The sequence below is a fragment of the Hesperophylax consimilis genome, unplaced genomic scaffold, assembly GCF_061612785.1.
Source record: "Hesperophylax consimilis isolate HC1 unplaced genomic scaffold, BYU_Hcon_1.0 scaffold_146, whole genome shotgun sequence".
Lineage (NCBI taxonomy): Eukaryota > Metazoa > Arthropoda > Insecta > Trichoptera > Limnephilidae > Hesperophylax > Hesperophylax consimilis.
The window spans coordinates 50,001-57,500 of NW_028301365.1; the positions used below are offsets into that span (position 1 = coordinate 50,001).

Sequence of the window (7,500 nt, forward strand, 5' to 3'; positions counted from 1 at the left end):
ACTCTTTCAATGCGTAAAGTGTATGTTAATTCATGTGGAGCGAGCCCAGATGATAACTGCAACAGAAGCGGTACATGATTACCAGAATGCTCATAAAGAATGTTTCATTACAGTTTCAGTTGTTGTTTCAGTTAAATTTAAAAGCAGTTTCCGAGTTGTTGCTCTGAAGGGGTACTGTCAGTACCTAAAACAGGGCAAGAAAGTGGTGGTTCTCCTCCAGAATGTTATTTTTTTTTTTTAACCGAATTTTCGAAAAAAAAAAGACGATGGAGACGTGTCCCGTATTCTGGTTAGGTTAGGGGTTAGTGACCGGATAAATCGTCAAAATTAAAATTCAACAAACCTTTAAACGGCGATGTGAGGTCATGAAAAGTGATGAAACAAAAACTAGGTTGAATAGGTTACGAGTATAAGTATTTAACCCAATTTTTGTTTCATCACTTTTAATGACTTCATATCACTTTTTCAATGTGTGTTCTGTTGTCATTGTGGTGATTTATCATGCAACCTGATTGCATTTATCAATTATCTTTTAATTTTAATTAATTTATTTATTTCATCGACACTCGTGGCGGTTTTCGATAAACTTAGTGTGGCTTTCTTCAGTCGCCCTATGTATTATGATTATATATAAAATTTATGATCAATATGGTTCCATGCTAACTCAACACGGTGACTGTTCAACACACTTTTAAAAAGTGATATAGAATCATTAAAAACGATGATTTGTTTAAACCTAACCTAACCTAACCTTACCTAACCTAACCTAACCTAACCTAACCCAACCTAACCTAACCTGACCTAACCTAACCTACTTAACCCAGTAAAAAAAGTTTTTGTTTCATCACTTTCCATGACTTTACATAACTTTTTAAATATGTGATGAATTATCATTTTGATAATTTATCCGGTCGCCGATCAATATAATATAGAAACCCAACTTACGACTTGTAGTATGATATCGAAAAAAGAAATAAATTCACAAACCTTTCTTCTTTTTTTCGTCTTTTGATGAGTTCAAAACATTGTAGACGATAGATGGCGTAGCGGTTTCGGGGAAAATTAGGTTTTTTGTTATTATTCTTCTTATGCTGTGTACCTAAGTGTCATATTTATGTGTGAATAAAAATTATATATAATAATAGTAATTATTTATTTTTTGGAATAACTTTACTGAGTAAAACCTAATATTGTAATATTTAATTATCGAAGATAATATTAGCGAATTCTAAAAGAAAATCTGAAAGAGAAAAATCACCAAAATAATAAAAAAAAAAATCAGTCCTAGATGTGACCGTATCCTTTTCTGATTTTTCTGTTTCAGATTTTCGTTTAGAAATCGCTAATATTGTCTTCGATAATTAATAAATTAAAAAAATCATTTTCGTCAGGAGGTGAGGGAATGCAATTCAGAGCGGCGGGCGCGGGTAAAGCGCGGGAGTAACTGGGACGCACTTAACGGCCCTCGACGTGTTTTCAAAATTTTCTTATTTAAAAATAAAATATTTATTTTATTAAATTTCAGAATCGAACTCATAACGTCATTCTTAGTGTAGAATAATAAATTTAGCCGCGGTTCGGTGCAGCGGGGCCGGCGATGAGTGGGATCTGATATCGAGTAGCGGCCGCGGGTGGACGGCTGGAGTAACTGCGACGCACCCGATGACGCCATTTGCCCCGGGCACGGTGTGATTTAAAAGAAAAAAAAAAAAAAACTTTTTTTTTGACGTATTTTATTTCAGAATCTAATTCGGAACGCCATTCTTAGTGTAGAATATTAAATTTAAAGGTTTCGGGAGCATTGGGACCGGAGCTGCCAAGATCTCATTTCGGATGATAGCCGCGGGTAAACGGCGGGAGTAAACGGGCCGCACTTAATGGCCCTCAATGTGAAATTGTAATTTATTTATTTTTATAGATTTTTATTTCGGAATCGAATTCGGAACGTCATTCTTGTAGCGTAGAATAAAAAATTTTAAATGTTACGGGAGCATTGGGACCGGAGCGGAGCTGAGAGGATCTCATTTCGGGTGGTAGCCGCGGGTAAACGGCGGGAGTAAACGGGCCGCACTTAATGGCCCTCAGTGTGAAAATGTTTATTTTTTAGTTTTCTTATCATGTATGTATGTATGTATGTATGTATGTACGTATGTACGTATGTATGTATGTATGTATGTATGTATGTATGTATGTATGTATGTATGTATGTATAATTTAACATTTCGATAGTGAGAAGACGTGAGCGACGAGGGTAAATTTATTTTTTCGAGACCGAGCGTGAGCAGTCGGGCAGACGGCCGGAGATGAGGCGACGCGGCTCGCGCTACTGCGGCCGGTTCCGCGAGAGGCCCGACCGCCCGGGCGTCCGTCTGAGCGCAGTCGAGGAGTCGGAGCGGGCGCATCGCGGTCTGTAATAGTCGGTGAATTTGTTTTATTCGAATCCCTTTTAAAATCGTTTTCTTACTATGCATGTATGTATGTATGTATGTATGTATGTATGTATGTATGTATGTATGTATGTATGTATGTATGTATGTATGTATGTACTTGTGTATAAATATACAAAAATCTCTTCACTTTATATGTTTTGTTATGATTTTTTTTTTCTCCTATTTACATATGTTTTAAAAGTAAAATTTTATTATTATTTTTTTACACTTCACAGACGAGTGTTTTTGGACTCTTGTAGAGGTAAAAATGTTAATTTTTAATTGAATATATTTTTAAAAAATGTACGTGTAAATATGAATTTATTTGATTTAATTTCAATGTCGTCTATTAAGTTTTTTTTTTTTAACTCAACAGAATAAATGATATAATATAACAATTCTAAAATGTTGCCTAGTCTTGTGGGTGCCGGGTGAATTTTCTTTATGTATCAGGTTAGGTTAGGTTAGGTTAGGTTAGGTTAGGTTAGGTTAGGTTAGGTTAGGTTAGGTTAGGTTAGGTTAGGTTAGGTTAGGTTAGGTTAGGTTAGGTTAGGTTAAGTTAGGTTTGGTTAGGTTAGGTTAGGTTAGGTTTGGTTAGGTTAGGTTAGGTTAGGTTAGGTTAGGTTAGGTTAGGTTAGGTAAGGTTAGGTTAGGTTAGGTTAGGTTAGGTTAGGTTAGGTTAGGTCAGGTCAGGTTAGGTGCGATTACAATTTTTGCAAATAGATAAATTGACAAAAAGTTGACAAAAATTTTTGCCAATAAAATTTATGCCAATATAATTTTATGCCAATAAAATTTTATGCCAATAAAATTTTCTGCCAATAAAATTTGATGCCAATAAAATTTTCTGCCAATATAATTTTATGCCAATAAAATTGTATGCCAATAAAATTTTTTTGCCAATAATTATTAGCAAAAAATTGATCTTTGTCAATGGAATTTAAATTTAAAAAAGTAAAATAAATACAAAACAATACAAGAACAACGCGTCAACTCAACAGAGATCAAATGGGAAAATAATTCACCGACTCCAGATATTTTCATATCGGAGGGTTCGGCTCGGTAGAACTCCTAACGGGGCCTATAAATAAATCCTACAGATCCCTCAACATAAACATTTAAAAAAATCTTTTGTTATCCTACATGTATTCAAAATGACCGACTTTTGCATCTTTATATATAAATTTTTTGATAGATCTAATACGCCTAAATTTTTAATAAGAGAGCTAGGTATAATGCCGGTAGCCGAAATAACGAATGGTAATATTTTTATAGCCTGAGAATGCCAAATTCTTTTTTTCTCATTTCCTAAATCTGTGTATTTTCTTATTTTTTCACTAACAGATTTTTGAATATTACAGGAATTCGGAATAGCGACATCGATGATATAAGTTATTTTTAAAAAATTTGTCATGTAAAACTATATCGGTTCTATTATGACTAATCGCTCGATCTGTTAGTTATATATTTAGTTAGTTATGTTAGTTATTTATTATTATTATTATTATATATATGTTAAGTTTTTATTTTTATTTGAAATATGTTCTTATTGTGTAAATTTGAAATAACTACGTACCTCTGTATTAAGTTTTTTTAAACTCACCGGGAACGGTCGGTCGGTATCACCGATTAAATGAAATAATTTAAAATTTCCAAAATGCGAATACGAAAGTAAATTTATTTACCGAGACCGAGCGCCTTGTGCCCGGTTTCGCGAGCCGCCCGAGGCCCGACGGCCCGGCCGCCTGCGCGCCTTCGAGGGGTCGGAGCGGGCGCACCGCGCTCGGCGCCGTCCCGAGCGAGAACGCGACCCGGCACAGCTTTGTGCCCGCCGAGTGTGGCGGGCTCTCGATGCACGGCGTTCGCAAACTGCGGCGGCCTATCGGTCGTGTCGGCGGTGTTATTTGCGAGAAACTACGTGACGCCCGCTTCTGCGCGGCGTTCGCGCTCATGTTTTGACTCTGGAGTTCCGCGCGAGCAGAATTTTCAAAAGCAAAGGCGGAGGATTTTATCCCCGTCTCACTGTTGCCTCGCCAAAGGCGTGCGCTTTCGGTGTACACGTTTTACGAATGGGAATTATAAATCGGACGATAGCGTCGTCGCGGGTGCGGTCTCTCTCTCTCGGGCGGGAGCCGTCCTACGCGCGCTTTCTTCGTTTGAAGCAAAAATTTTCCCGCGGAGCTTTCGTCTAGCGACGGTCGCCGAGCGGGAGAATATAGCGGTACGCATAATGAGCGTGACTCGTGCGGGTGACTCCGTCGCGTGTTCTTTAACGCCGTGTTGTCCGCGCCCTCTACGCGAGGGCGGGCCTCTGTCGTTCGGAGGATTAAAAACCCTCCGACGGTGGTGCAGCTCCCTGGTTGATCCTGCCAGTAATCATATGCTTGTCTCAAAGACTAAGCCATGCAAGTCTCAGTAAAAGCCGAATTAAGGTGAAACCGCGAATGGCTCAATATATCAGTTTTGGTTCCTTAGATCGTACACGGTTACTTGGATAACTGTGGCAATTCTAGAGCTAATACATGCAAACGAGGTTCTGACCGGTAACGGGAGGAATGCTTTTATTAGATCAAAAACCAATCGGCGGCGGGGTTCGCGCCCCGTCCGTCGCCATTCGAGATGACTCTAGATAACTTTGAGCTGATCGCACGGTCTAGCACCGGCGACGCATCTTTCAAATGTCTGCCTTATCAACTGTCGATGGTAGTTTATGCGACTACCATGGTTGTCACGGGTAACGGGGAATCAGGGTTCGATTCCGGAGAGGGAGCCTGAGAAACGGCTACCACATCCACGGAAGGCAGCAGGCGCGCAAATTACCCACTCCCGGCACGGGGAGGTAGTGACGAAAAATAACGATACGGGACTCGTCCGAGGCCTCGTGATCGGAATGATTACACTTTAAATCCTTTAATGAGGATCCATTGGAGGGCAAGTCTGGTGCCAGCAGCCGCGGTAATTCCAGCTCCAATAGCATATACTAAAGTTGTTGCGGTTAAAAAGCTCGTAGTTGAAATTGTGTCCTGCGGTGTCGGTCTACCGAATGCGGTACGACAGGCACGTCTGCGGGGCTTCTCGCCGGTGCGTCCACCGCCGGCGTGTGTCGGTCGGCCTCACGGTCGGCCGCGCACCGAGGCGGGCCGTCGCGGCTGTTTACTTTGAACAAATTAGAGTGCTCAAAGCGGGCTAACACTTGCCTGAATATTGTACGCATGGAATAATAGAATAGGACCTCGGTTCTGTTTTGTTGGCTTTCTGATACCAGAGGTAATGATTAATAGGGACGACTGGGGGCATTCGTATTGAGACGTTAGAGGTGAAATTCTTGGATCGTCGCAAGACGGACTAAAGCGAAAGCATTTGCCAAAGGTGTTTTCATTAATCAAGAACGAAAGTTAGAGGTTCGAAGGCGATTAGATACCGCTGTAGTTCTAACCATAAATGATGCCAGCCAGCGATCCGCCGAAGTTTCATAATTTTAACCCGGTGGGCAGCTCCCGGGAAACCAAAGCTTTCGGGCTCCGGGGGGAGTATGGTTGCAAAGCTGAAACTTAAAGGAATTGACGGAAGGGCACCACCAGGAGTGGAGCCTGCGGCTTAATTCGACTCAACACGGGAAAACTCACCAGGCCCGGACACTGGAAGGATTGACGGATTAACAGCTCTTTCTCGATTCGGTGGGTGGTGGTGCATGGCCGCTCTTAGTTGGTGGAGCGATTTGTCAGGTTAATTCCGGTAACGAACGTAACTCTAGCCTATTAAATAGACGTGCAACCGGTATCACGAGGGTCCGTGTGCGCGCGGCTTCGGCGTTCGCGCGTCGGGGTCGTGCGTTTCGCGGTCTTCACTACCGGCGTACAATGAAAATCTTCTTAGAGGGACCGGCGGTATATATAGCCGCACGAGATTGAGCAATAGCAGGTCTGTGATGCCCTTAGATGTCCTGGGCCGCACGCGCGCTACACTGAAGGGATCAGCGTGTCCTCCTTGGCCTAACGGCCCGGGTAACCCGATGAAACCCCTTCGTGATAGGGATTGGGGTTTGCAATTCTCCCCCATGAACGAGGAATTCCTAGTAAAAGCGAGTCACCAGCTCGCGTTGATTGCGTCCCTGCCCTTTGTACACACCGCCCGTCGCTACTACCGATGGATGATTTGGTGAGGTCTTCGGACTGGTGCGCGGAAGCTCTCACGGGCATCCGACGCGTCGGAAAGTTTGACCGAATTTGATCATTTAGAGGAAGTAAAAGTCGTAACAAGGTTTCCGTAGGTGAACCTGCGGAAGGATCATTTCCTGTGTTTAATGTTTGTGCTTTCCATGATATGAAATATTATTATGAAACAAAACATATATTATACATATAAACCATAATCGAACGAATGCTAAATTACTGCGTCGGAGATCGCCCTAGGGCGCCGATGCGAACCGAGAACCGCCGGCGTCGAGCGGAGGAGGGCTCCGTCCTCTATCCGCTCGTCCGGTGAAATTTTACCCGTCGCCGTGAAGGCGGCGGTACAAAATTAATCTTTTTGTCGAATGGAATTATAAACATTTCGAAAACGCAAACCAAATTGTAAAAACCGAAAACTAAAACGTATCTATTTATGTTTGTTTTATCATTATTACCCTGAACGGCGGATCACTCGGCTCGTGGGTCGATGAAGAACGCAGCTAAATGCGCGTCAGAGTGTGAACTGCAGGACACATGAGCATCGACATTTCGAACGCACATTGCGGTCCGAGCAAGACGTAGTTTGTCGACGGACCACTCCTGTTTGAGGGTCGCGCACACAATGCGACCAGACTGTTCTCTCGCCCCCGTCCTCGGACGTGTGGGCGCGCAGAGCGAGCGTTGCCGGCGTCGCCGGGGCCCGCGCGCGTCGTCTCCTCGGAGACGCGCGCCGGGACCTCGGCGTCCGGTTAAATTTGACGAAGTGCTCTCTCGATGCGCGCGATTTCCGCTTGCGTTATACCAAACGCGGAGGAACGCGTGCGAGCCTTGAGCTAGCGACGACGCTGAAAACTGGGCAGTCTACCGCGCGAGCGGTCGGCTGTCCGGGGCGATCTTCG

General features: G+C 42.9%; 2 non-coding genes across 2 annotated transcripts; both read left to right on the plus strand.

Moving 5' to 3' along the window:
- The first annotated feature begins 4,782 nt into the window (after nucleotides 1-4,782).
- On the plus strand, nucleotides 4,783-6,722 carry LOC149408643 (small subunit ribosomal RNA). The gene has a single exon (XR_016305449.1). It is a non-coding gene; the product is annotated as a small subunit ribosomal RNA (ribosomal RNA).
- Nucleotides 6,723-7,053: 331 nt separating this feature from the next.
- Nucleotides 7,054-7,215, plus strand: LOC149408644 (5.8S ribosomal RNA). Its single transcript, XR_016305457.1, has one exon. It is a non-coding gene; the product is annotated as a 5.8S ribosomal RNA (ribosomal RNA).
- Nucleotides 7,216-7,500: the final 285 nt, after the last annotated feature.